This window comes from Sturnira hondurensis, unplaced genomic scaffold, assembly GCF_014824575.4.
Source record: "Sturnira hondurensis isolate 20B ecotype Veracruz unplaced genomic scaffold, ASM1482457v3 Scaffold0016184, whole genome shotgun sequence".
NCBI classification, from domain to species: domain Eukaryota; kingdom Metazoa; phylum Chordata; class Mammalia; order Chiroptera; family Phyllostomidae; genus Sturnira; species Sturnira hondurensis.
Window position 1 is genome coordinate 3,568,884 of NW_028088815.1, and position 23,027 is coordinate 3,591,910.

Sequence of the window (23,027 nt, forward strand, 5' to 3'; positions counted from 1 at the left end):
TGGTGTCCTGTAACTTCTGGCTTTTCTAAAAATTCAAATCACCTTTGAAAGTGAAGAGATTTCAGACCTTCAATGAGATTCAGGAAAATATAACTGGGCAGCTTATGGTGATTAGGAAAGCTGTGTGAGGTCTCAAGTTGCCTAGTTTGAAGGGGACTGAGGCATCATTGTCCTATATACAATGTTTCTCGGATTTTGTATCTTCTTCAATAAGTGTCTCTATTTTTCATGTTACATGGCTGGATACCTTCCAGATAGGCTTCATATGCGAAATGGGTAGAGTTCCTGATATATTTTAAGTGCTTCGTAAATGACAGCTATCATTATTGCTGCCATGAGTGATTCATAGCCTCTTATACACTTTTGGTCAGAAAGATCATTTGAAGATGTGGTCCCCCATGGGTACCCATGGTTGTCGCTGAAACATCTCTGAGCTTGCCCAATGCTGGGGTGAAGTGACAATTGATGTGGGCTGGTTGGTGGCTGTTTGACATCACCCCTCTGCAACATCACTGAAACAATGTCAACTTCCTCTGTACAGAGAGGGAGAAACTCACACCCCAAACTGACAATGACATAGCAATCTTGATAAGCAGGGAGGAAAAATATCCAACTTTTCCTTAATGAATACTAAATTATTGAACAATAAAATAATTTTTAAAATAATTTATTTGCTTTAAAGTTTGTTCATGCTGTATTGAAAGAAATAATAGAATATATTGACAGTGTCGCACAAAAACACTGGAAAGCATTAAAACGTTGGCTTTTGAAGCATCACATCTATCACTGTAACAAAAAAATATACATCTGGATTCAGTGAAGCCTTGGTCTAAAGGCCAGACTATTTCACCCACAACATGCAAAGGCCATTGCTAGTGGTGTCTTCAAGCATTACAGTGTAAAAAGGAATACGGAGGCTTCTGCACTGCTCAGCTGCTATGTAAAAGTCATCTGTGTATGTTATCCTCTGTAGCACAAGGGCTGTCATTAGCACTGAATTGCAAAGGAGTCACAACACCAGATTTTACAACACTAATACAACCTCAGAACCATCTTCAGCTCATGGGTCCTGTGCCCAAAAAGGAGGGGTTACAAGTAGCCATTTAGCACCTTCCTTGTGGTATTTTTACACTGTGTTGCTGCCTTTCCTGTGAAGGAGAAACAACAAGAATGCTGAAAAACATTTTCACTTCTGTGCCACAATTTAAAATGAGAAAATGTAATCACATAGATTTTTCCAAAACAAAAAAGGTAATACTTAAAATTTCTTCTGTGTCAATGACAAAGAAAAAAATCTTACCCCTAAAAATGACTCTGTCATAGAACATCAGGGTTAGTTTCTGAGTGGCACGTTTTTAAAACATTTAATCAGGGATCTGAATATATGTCAACACCTTCTGGCAGTGTGCTATATAAAATGTGAACCTTGTCAACAGCAACAGAAAAAGGTGACACACTTGGGACATAGAGCTTTTATGCTGACACACAGTAGTAATATAATTTTAAAATTCATCATCCATTTAGCTGTAAGCAACAATAATTAATCTTTTTGACAATTCGTATAATGCTTTAAATAACACCTGGGTAGAAAAACAATGCATTCTAATTTTTACTTTCATTAACTTCCTGGGCTTTATAGCTACAAATGCATATAAAGCCACACAAATAAATTTTGTGATTAGGATTAAAATGGTAGCAAAAAATATTTTTCTTGTCACCTCATGCACCTCTTTGCCTCAGTTAATAAAATTACTTAACACAAGAACTGTAAGTGAGAGCAACTCCCAGAGGCACTGTGGGCCTCCAAGGGTTCATTTCTGTCACATCAAATGACATTTTATTGCTGAATCATTTAACCTATGACTTTGCATGACTACTTATAGCCTCAACAGAATTCTGGTGGGGGTCCAGAAATGACACTAATCCTTCTACTAGAAACTCCATCAAGGCATGACCATCCTGAGCCCATCTGACACCAACACATGAAACATGATAGCCAGGCAAATTGTCTACAGAATTTTCACAAGCATGTGATTATATAAGTGCTGTATGGATTAGTGTTTCATGTGTCCTGTGAGGCTTCATAATATTTCATGTTAAACCATGTTAACATTCTTAATTAACCTCTTTCCTATTAACATTAAAACAAATACATATGGCCAAATCTACCTGCTGACCCACTGGCCTGCTAACTCTGATATTTAAAAAGCTGTGGGATAGAGCAGAGCCACCATCAGCACAAAAGAAGATCCAAGTACGACTAAAAATCACAAGCTTGTGACATTTGCAGACGAAATGAAATGGGAAGGTTGTTACATACAACCCCACCGTCTGTACACCTCTCTACAGCCTGACTTCCAAGTCTGTGCCCATTTCACAGATAAGAAAACCAGAGTGCTATAATTATAACTCAGGGGTTCTCTGAATCCACATCCAAATCCCATCCGTTTTCTAGTGTTATACCCCTTTAAACACCAACTAAGACTCAAAAATGAGACAGCAGCTCAAAGAGCTTGACCAACTGGATTATGACATTAGAGTACTTTGGCCCATAGTTTGGGAAAGTACCAGCAGCAGAAATACATAGAAAAAGTATGAGCTCTGCTATTACAGGGCAGGTAGGGTCAGGAGAAGACATGGAATGAAATACAAGTGTGTATGTTTGTGGAAAAACAGAGGTTGAGTATGTGTATCTTTGAGTATGTATAGCTCTTTTGCTACACATACTCTCTTCTTTTCCCATCTTTCTTTCATTCTTTTCTTTCTTGCCCAAGTCTGACCCTCCTAGGAAGCGATCACATTGATTGTACCATGTGTCATGTGTCGTATATATTAAGGGCCCAAACGGTGGATTTTAATTCCAATAATTTTGCCTAATGAGTTATCTTTTATACATGTTTTTGGTGTCAGACTTCTATATGCCCCATAACTCTGTCCATTTGTTTACTAGAAACAATTGCAACATCTTTTTCAGAAAAGATTTGCAGAGGAGAGCTTGCCATTCTACACAGAATGTCAGACTTTCTCTAATGGTTGATTTATAGACCATTATTCTAAATTCATATTTTGAGCCTCTAAGCCAAAACTTCATAAAGGTTTCCTTCATCCTCTGTGTATTACTAATGAAACTGATCCCCTACCAGGAAGAGGCCCCAATAACATGTCTCTCCCTATGGAACCTCTATGTACTATTTGAAACTGTGGCCAGAATTTCAAATATGGATACTTTGTTTTGAAAGTTGGAATCCCAGAATGAATTTTAGATCAGTGAGGGGACTCCATCCTTCTCACTGTGGGGACCAGCAACCTGAGACTGAAGACTGCAAATTTGCTGACATCTGTGCTTCTGATCTCCTGACTTCCTATTCAGTTTCCTCACCGTGACTTACAATCCTGAGTCATCTTGCTAGCCCTAAAAGGCATAATAATTGTTTCCCCTCAATTACCAAAAGGGGGGAATCCCCCATATTTAATCAATTGATATACAAGTTTTCTTTTAACTATACCTAGTATTAATATTAATACTTAAGTCTCAAGTCTGAAGCAGAACTCTCCAGCTAGTGGGGAAGGCAGTGACATCCAGAGCACGTCTAAAGAGAACAACCCTTAAAATGTGTTTAATTACAGGGAGCCCCTCACAGCATGGAACTAGGGAACAGGGACCTTGGAAGGCAGTTTTCCATTTAAATTGTGCTCCTCAGCTAATTAAAAAAACAAACAGTACAGCAGTCTGGACAAGAAGACAACAAAACCCCACACATTACAATACAGGTAAATGTTTGTGTGAGCCTAAATGGAAATGAAAGCTGCAGGAACCCAAATGTGAAAAACAGCCATTTATAGCATGGGCCCTGATGGATAGGTAAGTACCTGACTGGCAAATGACATACTGCCCTCTCACCTTGTGGCTGAAACACGGAAACACTCTAGCCATCTGCTGTATCTGCAGAAATCCCAGGCTCAGAGGAGTAAAAGGAGAATGCACATTTTGGTTGCAGCTGTAATGCATATGCTCATAGCTAATATGTAGTCTTGGCACAGCCAGGACTTCAGGTGTGACCCTTCAATGACTAATCTTTCCTCACAAACTGTTCTATCAGATTTCCCAGATTTCTGCAGGAATCTGTTTGTTGAAGGGGTAGGAGACATATAAGGGAGGAAGGATGCAGAGTGGTCACTGACTTTCAAATGAACTCAATTCTCCTGTGACTATTGAAATGCTCACGGATGTAGGAAGAAGGTTCTAGTGATTGGATGCAGGTTTGCACCAACCATAAATTCTGCTTAGCTTCCTTCCATTTACAGTTTATTGCATTAACATTTCTTTTGTGCCAGCTGCTGCTGGGAAGTTATTGTAAATTTGGGCAATTATGACTTTTGTTCCATCTGTTCTTCCCCTCCTCCCTCCTCTGTACTGTAACATCAAAGGTGGCCAACTCAGTAGAAGCCAGCTTTGTCTCTTAAATTTAACCTGAATTAAATGTTATTAGAAATCACAGGCTCTTAGTGAAAGGTAGCAGAATAAATCATAAAGATGCTGCTCTAGCTTTCTGAGAAAATCTTAAAGTAAGCTTTCTTAAACCTCCTACACAATGCTCCAAGTCAAAGCCTGAATAGGCATTTCAGGGCCTCCTTGCCCAAATCTCCTTAAAATAGATGTATGAACCATGTCAAACAGGGGGCATATACCTAAGTGCTGGGGTTTCCACCAGCCCTGCCTCTGCTTGGGTTTCAGTGGTGTTTAGAACAATCTCCCTTAAAGTGTCTGCATAAACCAGAGTGGAGTCCTAGTGCTGCTATGGGCAAGAAGCAGCCTGGAGAAATCTCAAGATCCAGAAGAAGGCCCACCACACAGCAGATAAAGAGGGTCAGCAATCAGCTGGGGTGCTCCATGGGCAAAACAGAGTTTGTGTTCCTGACAAGCTGTCACTTGTTACAGGGAAGGGAGGCAGGCTGGAGTCAGGGTCTGAGTCTCAGGAGTGTTGCCATAGGCAAAAGGCCATTGCACTGCTCAGCTCCATTCTTAACAACTGAGAACCTACTATGTCACTTGGCAGGTGCTGGAAAGAGGAGGATTTCAGAGATGAACAGATGTGATCACTGTCTCAAGAAACTTAAAACCTAGTGAAAGAGACAGGCCTAACAATAATTGACTGTAAGTTGTTTCATAATTAGTTTCACAACATGGATGCAAAGTGTTATGCATTCCTCAACATGTGAAACATAGAGCTACCATATGACCCAGCAATTCTACTCCTAGGTATGCATACCCAAGAGAACTGACAATGTATGTCCACAATGTGCACTAAAGTTCACAGCAGCATTATTGATAATAGCCAAAAACAGGAAACAACCCAGATGTCCATGATGGATGAATGGATAAATAAAATGTGGTATATTTTTACAATGGGATGTTATTTGGTCATCAAAAGGAGTGAAATACTGATCCACACTAAAACAGGAATGAACCTTAAAAATATGCTAAGTGAAAAGAGCCAGACACAAATGACACAATTATACAATTACGTTTATATGACATGTCCAAATGGTCAAATCTATAGATTCAGAAAGTAGAGGTTGCTAGGATAAGGGAAAAGGGGAACATGGAGAGTGACTGTTAATGGGTACAGAGTTGCTTTTAGGGGTAAGGTAAACATTCTGGAATTAGATAGTAGTGACTGTTGCACAACTTGATGAATAGACGAAAAAACTGAATTGTATACTTTAAGAGGATAAATTCAATAGTATTTCAATAAAATGATTGTTTTACACCCTGGCTGGTGTGACTCAGTGGATTGAGTGCCAGCCTGTGAACTAAATGGTCACGGACTTGATTCCCAGTCAGGGGCACATACCTGGGTTGCAGACCCAGTCCCCAGTAGAGGGCACTCAAGAGCCCACCACACATTGATGTTTCCCTTCCTCTCTTTCTCCCACCCTTCCCCTCTCTCTAAAAATAAATAAATAAAATCTTATTAGAAAAACCTATTATTTATTTATTTATTTATTTTTGGAAACATCAAAAAATAATTTTTAAAAAAATTTTATTTTATTTATGTATGGAAACATCAATGTGTGGTTGCCTCTTGTGTGTCCCCTGCTGGGAACTGGTCTGCAACCCAGGCATGTGCCCTGACTGGGAATCGAACCTACAACCCTTTGGTTCGAAGCCCGCGTTCAATCCACTGAGCTATGCCAGCCAGGGCAGTAAAACCTATTATTTTAGCCCTGACCAGCATAGTTCAGTTAGTTGGGCATCATCCTATTAAGTGAAAGGTTGCTGGTTCAGTTCCAGTCATGGCACATGCCTGGGTTGCAGGTTCAGTTCCAGTCACTCACAAGAGGCAATGGATCAATGTTTCTCCCTCACATCAATACTTCTCTCCTTCCCTTTCTCCCTCCCTTCACCTCTCTCTAAAAATAATTAAATAAAATATTTTTAAAATACTAAAGTGTTTAAATATTTATTTTAAAAAAACAGAGTAAGGCCCTGGCTGGTATGGTTTAGTGGACTGACTGCAGGCTTGTGAACCAAAGGGTCACCAGTTCCATTCCCAGTCAGGGCACACGCCTGGGTTGTGGGCCAGGTCCCCAGAAGGGGGAACACAAGAAGCAACCACACATTACTGTTTCCATCTTTCTCCTTCCTTTCCCCTCTCTCTAAAAAGAAATAAAATCTTCAAAAAATAAAATAAAATAACAGAGAAAGGATTCTCAGCACTTCCTTAAAATAAAGAAGGAAGGAAGGAAGGAAGGAAGGAAGGAAGGAAGGAAGGAATCACTAGATTCATTGCTTACTTTGATATCTTCTGGCCATGAGGAATAGACTTCAAGTTTCCACTTTCTGAAACTATTATTACTTTGATAGAAGAGTTCTCTTTCATTACACAAAATGTGTTTTATTTTTTCAAAGATTTTATTTATTTATTTTTAGACAAAGGGGAAGAGAAGAAGAAAGAGAGGGAAAGAAACATCAGTGTGTGGTTGTCTCTCACATGTCCCCTGCTGAGGACCTGGCCCACAACCCAGGCAGGTGCCCTTGACTGGGAATCGAACCGGCAACCCTTTGGTTCAAAGGCCAGTGCTCAATCCACTAAACCAACCAGCCAGGGCATCGTTAAACAAAATATATTTTAAACTTGAGGCTTTGAAGGTTCCCCCAGGGAACATCAATTGAGAGGCAAGGAGGGTCTCTGATCCCTGACTAGTTCCTGCAAAAAAATGAATAACAGTTTCTATGTAAGTGTTGGTTCTAAATAAAGACCTAAAGATGTATGTCTCAAAAATTAGCCCTGGATTGGTGTGGCTCAGTGAACTGAACTCCAGACTGAGAAGCAAAGGGTCACTGGTTCAATTCCTGATCAGGGCATGTGTCTGGGTTGTGGGCCAGGTCCCAAGTAGGGGACATGTGAGGGGCAACCACATATTGATGTTTCTTTCCCTCTCTATCTCTCTCCCTTCTCCACCCCCTAAAAATAAATTTTAAAAAATCTTTAAAAAAATAAAGTAAAAAAATAGTTTGTACAGCTTATTTACAGATCAACTTAGATATTCATTAAGAAAATGGTCCTGCCCTGGCCAAATGGTTCAGTTGCTTGAAGCATCATCCCATACACCAAAAACACTGTGGGTTTGATCCCTGATCAGGGCACATACCTACATTAAGGGTTCAATCCCCAATCAAAGAATGTATGGGAGGCAACCGGTCAATGTTTCTCTCTCACGTAGATGTTTCTTTCTCTTTCTTCCTTCATCTTCCTCTAAAACCAATAAACTTACGCTTGAGTAAGGATTTAAAAAATAGAAAAAAATGGTCCTTGGGTCAAGGAAACAAGAAGCAATGATTAAGCTTTTTACTTTCAGTTCATTTGAAAACTATAGTGCTTACAAATTTTCACATTGTTTACTATCAGGGCATCTAGGGGCAGGCAACCACCTAAGGAGATACCATGTTGGAAATTCTGCATGGGGCAGTGATAGTGGGTTAGTAACCCAAAGCAGTAATCCAAGAGTTAATCATCAGAGACACTAAATCCAGAAAGTGCTTATTAACCCAAACCTTTCTGCATAGTATCTATTCTGCCTCTAACAAAATAGGACACTGTAGGTCTCATTAATACATAAAGCTTTTGTTGAAAATAGGAGATTGAGAGCCTTAGGTGGTGTAGCTCAGCGGATTGAGTACGGGCTTGTGAACCACATGATCGCGGTTCGATTCCCAGTCAGGGCACATGCCTGGGTTGCAGGCCAGTTCCCGGCAGGGGATGCACAAGAAGCAACCATACATTGATGTGTCTCTTCCTCTCTCCTCCCCTTCCCCTCTAAAAGTTAAATAAATAAAATAAAATAAATTTAAAAAAAAAGAAAATAGGAGATTGACAGTTATTCATGGTGAGGGGTTTTTATTTGTTTGTTATCCAAATAACTTTGCTACTGAGGAAAGGCAAAGAGAAAATGTCAGAAGTACATGGTTGATTATTTTTTAAAATAGATGCAGTCCCTACTGTTGAATTAAAAGGTATATACTGAAAAGGAATCTACCCATTGAACGGTAGATTCTCATACTTAACATTGACATTAATTCTCTCAAAAGAGTTGTGCTTGTGAGTCAGATAAATGACAAAGGTTTTGTCTTAGTACCAACATCCTCTGATGGGCACCTGTTTAGGAACATTCTCAAATCATAAGTAGAACTGTACACTGATGATTTGCACAATTGGTGTTGGGGAGTAATTCAGTTCTCTCAGTCTCCAAGCTGAGCAGTATTGATGAGCTTCCTAAAACACTTTTAACATTAAAAAATTTACATGCTATTGAAGGCAGGGGGAAGGTAATGAGGGAGGGGTGGGCAGGAAGATGAGGGAAGATTCCAGAATGAAAAAGCCTACACCAAAAACCACTTTCTTTTCATTTTTTTAAAGTTTCCTTTTAATTAGCTTTTAAAGCAAAGACAGAGCTGAAAACAATCCACGTAAATAGACAGCAAAGAAACTGAATGCTTAACAGACCAGAACACCGGAAAGAGCTTGCTTGGTACAGCCAGGCATGACTGGCTTTAGTGAATTTAACAGTTAAAAAGATGGTACCACACTACCTGTGACATTCCCTTTCTGCAAGAAAAATGGATAAAACTTTCCACTGGGGTGGAGAGAAGGTCCAGAGAGATAAAAATGCCATTTAACACAATGTGGACAGCATTTAGGCCACATGCCAATCTCATCCACAGAGCTTACAAATGGAATGAATGCAATCCACTACTCAAAGGATATAACCTATTTGAGTCTAGAGAGCTAATTAATAAAACAGTTTGAAAAAGAATGCAAAGGTAATTGCCACCCATCCTCTGGGCTATTTCAGCTTGGTTCTTTATATCTGCTGTTAAATAAAATTCCAAATGTTGTTTTAGCAATCAATCATGCTTTAGTTATATTAAGAAAAGGCAAATTAGGTTTTGGTTAAATTTAAGTCCCTTTAAGAAACACTTGAAAAATTGAAGCTGCTTTTTTCCTTTTTTCCATTTTGGGATGGTAAAAATTTCAACAACTATAAAAGTTTCAAGTTAGACAGTATACAGAAGGTCACAGTAAATAAATGTAACTATCCAGAAACAGTGCTAGATCTTTCTAGCAATCACTAAAGTTAAAATTATTAAGTACATTCTTCAGAAAGCATAATGACATGAGATGTAAACCACACAATTTCCTTGGTCTGAACCATGGAATTAAAGATAGTGATGATTTTTATCTACAATTTTCCTCTTAACATTTTCTCCCCTTAATATGTCTGCCCTAAATATTTTTGTTTTTTACTGATAATGAGAAATTTGAGCCAGACTATTTCTTTTGGGCCAGCCGGTAGATGATTGCAAGGACACAATTCTAAATGTCCTGCAAATAGTGTACTGATGGCTCATTCCAGATCCAGTTTTCCCTTAAAGCCTGCTGAGGGAAAGCATGATGCTTCTCCATTCTGTCTCAGTATATGCGTTTCTGGAATCCTGAAATTGAGAATAAACTATATCCATTTTTCAATAACTACGCCTAAAATATCACAAAACTCTGTAAGAGGTTCTTGAATGGAAATAGCTGGTTTAAGCTCCAAAGACTAGATCCCAAAACCCATACAATTCAGCCACAGTGTATTTGCTAAGGATGGGAGGGGCAATGCTTGGAGTATGAGGCTTATTTCATGGACTCTTTCAAAACCTGAGTGGGCAGACCTGGAAAATGCTGGTCTTACCTTGGCCACAGTCCCAAAGGTGCATCTGTACCACTGGCTTTTGTCAGAATGAATGATGGTGTTGAGTAATTTCAAGAAAGTAACTCATCTGCTAAAATATGACTGCCAAGATATTTGGAATAATATAATTTAGCACTTCGATATAATTTCACTTTCTGATTTTACAGATAAGGAAAAAGGTGACTGCTGCCTATTACAGCTTTTGCTCTGAGCTTCAGTTCCCAGGACCAGCTATTTTCTCCATCCTTCAGTCTATGTAGAAGCTGGAAGAGATATATTGAGCATATTTCTTCTCTATTTATGTCACTACTTTCTTATTCTCAGTTTACTTGTTTTTCTTCTAGTAATGCCAAGTTTGTACACTTAAAAAAATCTGACTAAAGAAAAGCCAAAGGAATGATATTATGAGCAAATGCAAATATGCTAATTAACATGAAATATAATACTGAAAAAGTCCAACTAGTCATATGTAAAATTATTTTAATGACATATTCAAGAAGAATCTGGAGATTATGCTGCCAAGAAGGCAATACACTTAAAGCAATCTTACAGAGTCTTTGAAATCAGACTGTAATATTCTGCAACTATTTTAATTTTAAAAGCTCAGTTTACAAATATATACCAATATTTTTCTCACTTTTAATGACTCCCCCACTGTTTTAGCATAAGAGCTAAAATAACCTAAAATGGCCCCCTAAAACACACACAGCAAGTCTGTTACACATATCTACAAAAATGTACAAAGAAAAGATTTTTCAAAATAATCTCAAAGTAGCAAAAAAAAATGGGTGTAGTTTCTAGGTTTTTGCTAGTAATAAAATTTTTTCCTGGTAAAATTTTACTTTAAAGCAACTCTAAATAAAAATTTATATAATGAAAGGAAAGACCACTGCTTCAAACAGATTGACTGTGTTTAACAAGTTTCTCTCTTTCTAGCTACTCAGATATGCTATATTTCCTAATTATCACCTTTTAAGGGCCATCTGGGCCCATTCCTCCCCATCAGGGGGCAATTCCATTTGCATTGTTCCTGGGTTTAGTCATGATCAAGTAGTCTGATGGTAAAGTCCATTAGAAATCAGAACAGAAGCATTCAACCCAACACAGTAAACCAAGTAAGTGATACTCAGGCACCCGCAGGAGAGATGATAAGCCCTTCATACATATTCTCACATAACTAATAAGTCTTCCACGTCAATTTTATCAAATTGCTTAAAGAAACATTCAGCCTAATCCCTGACGAGGTAGGTAATGAAAATTTGATTAAGTCTCCTCGTACTGCAAAACATTTCTCAATTAAGGTAATATAACTATGGTCCCTTATGTCTTTTGGTTCAAAAGTCTATTAAAACCCCTTTAATGATTTCCTCATTTAGCCTACCATTCACAAGCAGTATACTACTTCCTTCCTGTAGAGAACACACAAGAGTTATCCTAATTGTATTTTCTGTGGAACAAACACACGTTACAGAGAAAACGTATCCGATCCACAGATCAATGCTAACAGGTATGGTTTCCAAAGAACATTCCCTTTTGTCATCAATGGTTCATTCTATACATTCATACACTTTACAAACATGTTTGTGTACCCAAGGCAAGCTTGGCCCCTGGATACACTAGGTACTTTAGGCAGAGCTGACTGGAAAAAGTAAGCAGAATTCAAGGCAGCCTTTTATATAAAGGTTCCCCACTTCATACCTCATAGGGTCTAACATGTAAAACTCAGGAACCGGTTACCTGCCTCATCTTGCATTTTCTGATCCTGGTTTGCAATGGTCATCTTAATCTGAAATGCCAGCCTACTGAGACTGAAAAAGGAGTGCTCCCTGCTGAGACCCACCACTCCATCAGGCTACACCTTAATCTTGCAAATGAAGACAGCTGCAGCAGGCCCTAATCCACCAAGGCAGGTGTAGCCCTGGGGCTCTCTACTAGTGACCCTAGGAGCTCTTAAGGCTGTGAAATTAAGTCACTGTTATAAAAAGAACTACTTCACAGCCTCCTATTATTGAGGTTACCATGCTTTTTAAAGGAACAATGACTTATTTCTTCCTATTTGTACCTTGACTTTCTGAAATTCCCTTATGTAGAGAGTCCCTAATTCTGACCCCAACTGGGACACTTCAAATCAGTGGCCTAGCTCACACCTAACTGATGCTACTTATTCAATGCTATGTTGAAAAATTGGTTCTCTATTTTTAAAAGCTATCCCCAAATCTACTATCCAGACATTACTAAAGATTTCAGGAAAAAAAATGCCTATATAATCTTCCTGAGATTCAATCATGAAAAATGATAATTCAATACTGCTTAGTTAAAAAAAAAAAAAAACTATGGCAAAACAACCTCACTGGAACTGAACCAACAGTAATGAACTCAATAAGAAGTCATTGACTTTCCCCACTTCTCTCTCATCCCTCATCTCTTTCTCTCTGAATGTATTGAAATAAAAACCTCTATGTCTGAGGCCTGTTCCTGATCTCCAGTGTCCGTCCCCCAATGGACGGAGGACACAGAACTCCAGAAATGTTTCTGTCCTAAGAGGGAATGGGGTGCATGCACCCTGAAAGTTCTCAAGTGAAGTCACAGGCCAGGCTGAGGCTGCACCAGCCACTGTGCTGAACCTGTGTGTGAGGTTCCTAGCAGAGGGTACTCACCAAACCTTAAGGCTTATCCCCCCGGAAAGACCCCCATCTGAAGACGTGAAAGTTTTCACAGATATGGCTTAAGCTATGATGGTTTTAATAGAAGAGGTGGTTGAAAACCCAAAACCTTGCATGTGATTATACTTGAGTTTGTCATTAAATGTCATTCTTCAAAAGTTGTTACTTTAAGGCACATTTTTAAAACCTGGAAGTTGATACATTAATTTTGAAATAAAAAGAAAGTGTTAAGCATTTAGATTTTCTTGAGTTATTTTAGAACTTCTTTCTTTTTTTTTTAAATCAGTTCTACGATATTTTTCTACCCTTCATTTTGGGAATACATATATTAGAACTTTTTTCCAATCCCGATAAAACTGTTGAGTTTTTATAAAAGTATAAAATTTAAAACAAGTGCAGAAACCCTGTAAATGTACCAGGAATACAGGGCTACACTTCCATACCCATTACTTCTAACAATTTCAAAAGAAAGAGCACATTTTCATGAGTTGTGTGGTGTTTTAGCAACAAGACTCCTATGGGCTTTAATGGAAGTCATACAGCTAAAACTCCATGTACCACTTTGAAAATTTAAGAGTAATTGCTAAGTCCCCTTAGAGGGTAGAAGTACTAAAAACCAAAGTATTTTGCTAAGAACTCCAATTATGCCTGAAGACTTACATCAGATTTTATAAAATGATTGGGCACGTATATAATGTACTCTAGTACTGTTTTATTGGCTGGTTTTCTTTATAAAAGAGGGTCTTTGTGAAGTCCTGTCTGAAGGGAACATACAGTACAGTGAACTTTAGTCCTCATATTCACTTAAACCCACGATTCAATCTTACAGGAGAGGTATACGTGAGAAATAAATGGGCTTGGGATATTTCCTGTTATTTATACATGCAGAGGGCATCATTTAGTTCACTGTTTGATCAGGCTGGTAGATTTCTGAAGAGATACATTAAACTGTTAAAGGTAACCAATCTGCTCTGGTAAATGCTCATCCTAAGAATCCATTTATACTGACTGAGTTAGTAAGACTGATTCTCTACAAAGATAACACCCCACCCCCCGCCAAAAAACCCTCTTGAATACCCCTTTTGCAGATTCACCAATGCTAACATTTTACCACATTAGCTCTTTAATCACTACCCACTATTGATTTATTAATGTTCATGTTTATTTTCTTTCCTGAACTATTCATAAACTGTATTAATTGTGCCCTTTTACCTCTAAATATTCCCCAGATGAAGGACACTGTCCTACACAACTGTACAATGATCAAAATCAGGAAATGTGATACTGATATAATGCTGTTATCTATTCCATTGGCCTTATTCAAATTTCATCACTGTCCCAAATAATTTAACTTACATCCATTTTTTTTTTCCTGCTCCATGATCCAATCCTGAATTACTCACTGCATTTAGTTTTCATGCCTCTTTAATCGCTTCTCGGCCTTTTGGCTAAGATCAAGTGTAGTATCTGTTCTTAGTTTAGTTTTCATGCCTCTTTAGACATCCTTCTGAAAGACCTTGTTCACAAATGACTCTCTTCATAATTTTCTCATGTTATGGCTCTGGTTTAAAATAGTCACAAGGAGAACATTAAAATTTATGGGAAAATTGTTTTTAAAGAATACCTTCCATTTGTTGTCCCAGGTGTTGCCATTTTGAAATTCTCCTATCAATAGGCCAACTTCCGACTGCCATTACCCACGAAAACACCATCCAATAAAAGCTACTTTATCCCAGTGTGCTCTCGGCCAAAGTTGTGAATGCAAAAGTTTCCAAGATAAATATTAAAAAATGCAAATCAAGCACCCTGAATTTTTATATAAACTATTGCTATTTAAATTCTAAGTCTGTGCACTACACAGCAACACAGTACAGAGCTCTTCAGAATACTGTTTCTGACACCAGGGGCGAGTTGGCCAATACTTTCTTTAAATGAAGTTTAACAATAGGTACCTGGAAATCTGTTGTATTTTGTATATAATTACTGGTTAGAGGAATCCATAGGTATGCTTTTCTTCCCATTTCTAGCAGATATTTCTCACCTCCCTCTCTTGTTTTAAAAACAGAAGAAATACAGTTTATATAAAGTGTGTTGTGGTTACTCAATAAATGACACTTGGACAGCTGTGTCATTTGTAGCTATAACAGGTCTGTGCTTCACGATCCCCTCCACAATTATTCAGATCACCATCTGAGGAACTATCACAGTGATTCAAAAGGTAAAAAGACAACTGAGTGAACAACTCAGTGAACAACTGAGTAACACTCTAGTAAACAGAAACACAGATCTGCCAAGTAAGGAAGACACAAGCAGAAGATCCCAAAAAGCCACGTTGTTTAAGAGGAATTCTGGAACATTAAAGAGAATTTCTTGAGGCCTAAAAGAAGTTTAATTTTCCCTTTATTACATGTATCCAGGGCAGAGTTTAATTAGCTGTATAATCTAGTTCAAGAGTTCCCCGCCCCCTGCCCTAAGGAGCAGTATATCAACAATACAAACTGTTAATTTAATTAATTTATTTATTTTCAAATTGGTAGTTACAAAATAGTAAAAGGAATGTAAAGCATAGCATAGGAAATATAGTCAATAATATTATAGTAAGTATATATGGTGTCAGGTAGGAGCAAGTTTATTGAAGGATCACTTCGTAAGTTATAGTAACTGTCTAATCATTATGCTGTACACCTGAAACTAACATAACATTGAATGTCAAATGTAATTGAAAAAGATTTTTATTTTTTTTTAAAAAGTTAAAATATTTTGAATGAGAAGGACAAATCATTGTGTTCATGCTCAGTTTTTTTTTTACTGAATGGGGCAAGGAAACAGCACATAGCAGGTCCTCATTAAATGTCTGGTAAGAGAATGGACGCCAGGAGAATTATGCTGTACTTCTATTTTTAAAGAGCTAACCTACATGAAAGTATCATGTAGATACTGAAAGTATCGTGTAGAGAATGAAATATTTTACACTAACTCTTACCTCCTACCTTTGCTTTAATTATAAAAAAGATGATTATAAGAAACCCATTTCAAAGCCTCCTAAAGCAAAAAGGATAATAATACTTTCCTAATTTTAGTTTGGTCATAGAAAAGGCAAATTGGGGCATAATTAACAATTTGTTGGTACAAATTCATCTGCATTTAATTGGTGTTAATTAGATTAGGAATAAAATTTCTTTAATCCTCTATCTTGCCTTTTTTGATGCAAACTAATTTTCTCAGCTGGATGTCAAAGTCTCCCATTAATTACACTTCTCTAACTGAAGCTTCTTCAACCTCACAGACATATATATATATATATATATATATATATATATATATATATGCCAGCAGTAGTTTTCACCAGGGCTCAACTTTTGGGGGAAATTAGCAATTGTGAGAATTGACACTTGGGAGATAACTAGTGAATTTATCCAAATTCAATGGTGAAGCCAAGGTTTCCACAATTAGCAAATCTGGGACTGATATATGAGAGCTTCCAGCACTTGGTAGCTGTAAATAACATCCTGAAATGTAACCCTGTCCCATAGTGCAGATGTTAGCACAGAGTTTAGGAAACAACAATGACAAAATGTTTAGCTTTATAGTTAAGAAGATAACCTGTTTTTAAATCCCCCAAATAACAATATGTTGCCTTTTACTCTATTACCTAGGGGCCATTCAAAATACTGTATAGTACTGGCAGACCCATTTCCAATGAAAAACGAACACAAATGTAAACCGTGTTAGGTGAATAAGCTGCACATTTCATAAGGTTTCCTCCAAATATTGTAACCCTTCTATAATAGTTAACATGTCAGGGGGAAAAGCCACAAAATACATTCAATATCTTTTACAGCAAGGTGACCCAAAATAAAATTTTATTTAGTTAAGGATTTTTGATAGTTCTTTATCCATCACTTTCCTCTCACTATGCAACAGCGATGATTGAAACCCGATGTGTACTGCAAAAAATAAAAAGGCTATAAACATTTTATATACAAATAAAACAGTAGCCATTAAGTTTTGCTATGATGTCTGAGTAGATATTCAGCATGAAAACATGATAAAAACAACTGTAAACTGAGTGTGATCAAATGTAATTACAATGACTTGTCTCCAATGAATGACATGAACTAAACACAGTCAGACTTCTCCAAAATTACTTCAGGCAAAGGACCAAGAGAACACTATATCCTTTCTTCACTAAAGGCATTTTGCCAAATAAACTGCAAACACACAAGCTTTAATAACCATGACCAAAAAAACAGTTGGAAACTCATTTAGGAAATGTTTAAAACTACACACACACACACACACGCACGCACGTGCATAAGTGTACACACATATGAACATATTTTATAAAACTTTTTCATATTAATATAATTCCACAGAAAAAATACATTTGGGATTTTAAACTCGTGCTCCCCTGAAGTAAATCCGATGAATGATAGGCAATTACAAGTCTTTTTTTTTAAATCTCTCGAAGTCAATATATTTGGCTGCCTTTCCTGGAATCTTTGTTTTGGAGATGCTGTAAAAAAAAATCTACTTGCAGGTTTTTATGTAGCTAAAAGTAAACAGTGACCTACATTTTAAAGTAACCTTATTTTTTGCATAGGCCAATGCAGGTGGGTTCTCTCCCTCACTCTCTACATTCTTTGATTCAGCTTACTCTGGTATTGCGCTCCAACACTGAACAAAGCAAAATATCCATTCATTTGGCATTGCAGTAGTTCCACAGTAACTATGGCCAAAGTAGCTCTTGGAACCCAGGGAGCTGGGACAGAACAGAGAGAGGGTATGCTCTACACCTTACTCTTCAATTTTGTCTCTCTCTCTTTTTTTTTTTACTTCTAGCCCTGAAATTTTGGCAATACCAATATAGGCTATTTGGTAATATTAGTAATAAGGTAGAAATCTAATTACAATCCTAAGTATATACCCCAGAAGACATATGTCCACACAAAAACATGTATAAATGTTCATAGCAATATTACTCATAATAGCTAAAAAGCAGAAACAACTCAAATGTCTATCAACCTACTAACCTGGTTAATAAATATGTTATTTATTTATTTATTTATTTATTTATTTGTAAACTGATCAGATAAATAAAATATGGTATCCCCATACAGTGGGACATGATTCAGCCATGAAAGAAAGGAAGAAAGGAAGAAAGAAAGGGAGGGAGGGAAAAGGAAGGAAAGAAGGGAGAAAGTTTCTTGACTGGTGTCCTCAGTGGGCTGGGCAGTGTCCCTCAAATCTAAAGGCTGCTGGTTTGGTTCCCAGTCATGGCACATGCCTGGGTTGTGGGCCAGGTCCCCAGTTGGGGGTGCGCAAGAGGTGCAGATTGATGTTTCTGTCACACATTGATGTTTCTCTCCCTCTTTCTCCCTCCCTTACACTTTCTCTAAAAATAAACAAAATAATTTTAAAAATTAAATAAAGTACTGATATATGTTAGAACATAGATGAACCCTGAAAACATTATGCTAAGGGAAATAAGCCAGTTACAAAAGACCATATTATATGATCCCATCTACATGAAATATCCAGAATAGGCAAATCTACAGAAACAGAAAGTAGATTAGCTGATGCCTAGGGCTGGGAAGTTTGGGGGACAATGACTGTTAGTGGGCATGGGGTTTCTTTTAAAATTGATTGTGGCGTTGGCTGCATACCTCTGTGAACAGACTGAAAACCACTGAATTGTGCAAACTTTAAGTGGGTAAATTATGTGATATATAAGTTCTACTTCAATAAAGCTGATGTATATATAATATTATATATACATATATCTCTCTCTATATATATATCTTTTAAGTAGAGTTCACTTACATGTTTGATGGCTTTACTGTGTGTGCCAGTGTAAGCTGCTGGGTCAACCAAATGCTCCAAATACAGTTTTATTTAAACTTTGTGTTCCCCTGCAAAGGAAAAATATTAGAAAAAATCCACAGCTCCTCCAAATCTACTCTTGTTGAGTCAGCCAGTGACCCCTCCCCCATGTTGTTAAATCCAGTAGCCAATTCTCAGTCCCCAATTACTGATATACCAGCAGCATCTGGCACAATCACCATCCCAACCCATCTTGATATATTGTTTTTACTCAATTCCCAAAACACACACTCCTTGGTTACCCTCCTATCTTACTAGTCCCTATTTCTCCATCTCTTTGGCTGGTAGAATCTCTTCCCTCCCACTCCCCCTCACCCTGCCCCATAATGTTGGGGTAGCCCCCCAGTCAGCCTGATGTCCATAACCTTACACATACTTCCTAAGTGACTTTACCCAGTCACTGCTTTAAATGCCACCTCTATGCTAGCAACTTCCATATATAGATCTCCAGTGCAGACTTCTCAAATGCCAGACTCTATGTTCAACTGCTGACTTGGCATCCCAAGTCATCTACTTAAAAGTTATCCCAAGTTATCTACTTGAAAGTAGACAATCTCCCATTCAGCATGCCCAAAGCTCAACTCCAGATCTTTATTCTTCCCTTTACCCTAATACCCAAGAAAACCATGTTTCATCTATGGCCTCTCTCATATCATTTGAGGCCATCTCTTTCCTTTCAGTGATGCAAACCAAATTCCTAGACAGTCATCCTTCTCTTCTCTCTCATTCCCAACAGCAAAACATTCAATCCACCAGGAAATTGTGTTGGTACTGCTTCAGAAATATCTAAAATACATCTCACCATTTCCCACTCTGGTTTGAGCTGCCAACCGCTCTCACCTAGCTCACAGCAATCACCACCTGCCTGACTTGTCTTCCTGCTTCTATCCCTGCTTCTGCCCCTGCCCCCTACGATCTATTCTTAATACAGGCTCCAGAGGGATCAGTAATCCCCTTTACTCACAACTCTGCAATGGTTCTCTAATTCACTTGGAGTAAAGGTCAAAATTCTTACAGTGATTTGACTCTCTCTTATCTCACCTCATCTTCTACTGCTTTGCTTCTGTCTCCCAGTCCACACCAGCCCCACAGCCTCCTTAATATTTTTGGATATCAAGGGCTGGTCTCTCTGCCTAGAAGAGTCTTCTCTGAGACATAGGCATATATGATATGTGCATATATCTGATACATAAGTCCCTCTCCCTCTTTTAAGCCTTTGATCAAATTTCACCTTCTCAATAAGACTTATTACTTACCACCCTACTTGAAACTGTAACCTGATTCCCAGCCCCACCCATTTCCTTTGCCTTGCTGTACCTTTTCTTTCGCCATCTTCTAAAATGATGCATGCCCTACTTATTTATTACCTCTGTGGCTTATTGTCAGGCTGCTAAAATGTAAAGTTCAGAGGGGTGGGTCTTTGTTCTGTTCACTGCTGGATCTCAAGTGCCTAGAATATGGTAGGTAGTTCCCCAATATGGAGCTGTTGGATGAATGAACAACTGCTGAAATCCCACAGGACTGATCACCTGTCAACATTTATTGAATGGTGACTTTATGAGTTAAGGGCATAAAATATTGCTACACAGATTTTTAAACAAATGAACGGTAGGGAAACAAGGTTAGAGACTTATTGCCGCTATTTAATATTTATGATAGTCATGAAACATGCTGGTGACACAGAGGAGATTCAACTCCATGAGTCGTACAGTAAAATTGTAGATGTTGAGATATTTACATTCTTTTAGCAAATTAAAATTTGCAGGAAAAGGAGGAGAATGTGGTCTGTATTTTCCAAGAGCTTAAGTACCAACATTTGGAGCAGAGAGGAAATAGATTATAGAAATGTCTGTAAGACTCATGTCATCTTCAAGACATTCAGAGTTCTGTGGTGGTGCTCCTCTCCTCAATGACATGTGGAAATGGTCTAATCTAGTCTATTATAGACTGAATATAAGAATACAATATGGCACAGTCCTCGGCCTCTATAATGCAGCCTCTGCAGCCTTGTGGGGAGCCTCCTAGGGGGTAGTAAGGTGCCCAAGGGCATGAGCTAACAGTGGAAAGAAGGTGAGGTTAGGTGTGCATGGTGGTGGGGTGCATGGGTGGGGTGTGAAAATAGAGAAAATGAACCCAGGTAAGAGGGGCATCCCTTGCATGTTGCTTCTACCTAGAAGTTTGGGTCCTTGTCACCTCCTAATAGGGCTTTCACAATAATTTCATAATTTGAGCTTTTCTGCTTCCAGTCTCTGCCTGGCCTCCACCAAGCCTTTACATTTATCTTGCCCACTGCTGTGGATTTATCCTCCTTAAATGCAAACATGTCCCTTCCCAGTGAAACACTTTCAAAGGCTCCCTGATACTCAGTTCCAGTTCCTCAGCCAAAGTTCCACACAACTTGTCTCCTGCTTGTCCTCTACCACATCTCCTATTCATCCAGGCTTGCCATACTTGGCAATATCTACTAAATCCATATACTACTTGTGCTAGTATTTAATTGTTTTCTTTCAGTCAATTCACTTTGTAAAATAGACATGCATTCTTTTTTTTTAAAGATTTTACTTGTTTATTTTTAGAAAGAGGAGATGAGAGGGAAGAAGAGAGGGAGAGAAACATTGATGTGTGAGAGAAACAACTGATTGCCTCTTACACACACCCACAACTGAGGACCCGGCCTGCAACCCAGGCATATGCCCTGACCGAGAATTGAACTGGCAACCCTCCAGTTCATAAGCCAGAGCTCATCCCACTGAGCAATGCCAGCCAGTGCTAGACATGTATTCTTTAGCCTTGCCTTGGCAATATTCTGCAGGAAGTTCTGAATTTGGAGCACTAATTACAGTTTCCTTTAATGGATATTAAACACATATCTCAAAAGATTGTTGTTCCCAGACCACTTAGGGTACTCTTGAGTCCCTGCCACAGTGGAACACAACAAGCTCTGAAAATCACTGCCACTATGGTTCCCTGTTGCCCAGGGCGAAGTGGGCACTACAGAGCTAGGTGTGGCACCTGGCTTAACACCAAAGGAGGCATGGAGCACTGTAAGCCATTTCGCTTGTTCATTTACTTGATAACTATTTATTGAGTATCTACTACATGCTGGTTACTCTGCTAACTCTAGGGATACTCTGAAAGAACAAGACAGGCATAATCCCTGGCCTCCAGAAGTTTATGTTGCAGTGGGAAAGACAAACACTATATGAGAAAACAAATGAATCAATAAAAACTTTTTACGGTTTGTGATAAATGCTATGAAGGACAAAAGCAGGATGCTGTGATAGAGACTCATGGGGAAGGAGGAGGAAGAATACTAAAAATAGGATGACAGGGAGGGCTTTTAGGACCTCAGGATGAAAAGGAACCAGAAAGGTAGAGGAACCCGCACCAGCACCAAAAATCCTCAGGTAGGAAATGGCTTGCCACATATGAGAGGTGCTGAAAGGAGAAAGAAGACCAGTGTGGCTCAAAAAAGACTGAGCCAGAGAGAGAGCAGTATAAGATGAAGCTGGAGAGAGAGGCCAGCAGGAGCCAGAAATGCAGGGCCTTGCAGGCCATGGTGAAAAGCGTGCATTTCATTCTAACTTCAATGGGAAAGATTATAAGCAGAGAGCTGACATGATCTGATTCTCTGGTTTGTTGTTTAAAGAACAGATCTCTTAGTCCATTCTTTCAAGAATGTGAAAAAAGAACAAAATGGAAAGCACCAAAAGTATTGAGACTTTCATTGTACAGCATCCTCAGGGAGTGGAACAGGTGGATTGTAGGCTTGGATGTCAGAAAGGGACCACAGTTTAGATGGATCAGTGGGTTAATTTTGCAATTAACAGGGTTTGTTTTCATTGTTGCTGTTGTTATGGCCAAAATACAAACTGTAAAATTCCAAAAGTCAGTAATGGAGGTTATTTTCATATACATGAAATGTTCCTCATCTTTTATTTGAATGGTTGAAAGAAGGTGCAGATAGGGCCCCATTAAGGATGGAATGGATGGGTGCTTGTTTTTAGAGCATGTGTCTAGAAACTGTAAATAAGTTGTGCTTCAGAAAATGATAAACTACTATGGTAAATTCCACATAAATTAATTTGGATAGTGAGATGTTTTAAAGCATTTATACACATGGAAATTTCAAACAGACCTTTCACTAAAATGAAATAATAGAATGAGAAAATATGCCTATGATGAAACCTGACAGATTGACTAACACCAAAGTTGTCGTGCAGTTCCAGGAATGCTGTCTCT

General features: G+C 38.4%; 1 protein-coding gene and 2 pseudogenes across 1 annotated transcript in view; 1 reads left to right on the forward strand and 2 right to left on the reverse strand.

Moving 5' to 3' along the window:
- LOC119000677 (ribonuclease H2 subunit B-like) overlaps positions 1 to 12,019 on the reverse strand; it is a 61,506-nt pseudogene extending 49,487 nt beyond the window's left edge.
- CLYBL (citramalyl-CoA lyase) overlaps positions 1 to 23,027 on the reverse strand; it is a 271,761-nt gene that overhangs the window by 179,378 nt on the left and 69,356 nt on the right. The gene's annotated exons all lie outside the window — the stretch shown is intronic.
- On the forward strand, positions 14,331 to 14,495 carry LOC119000722 (uncharacterized; annotated as a pseudogene).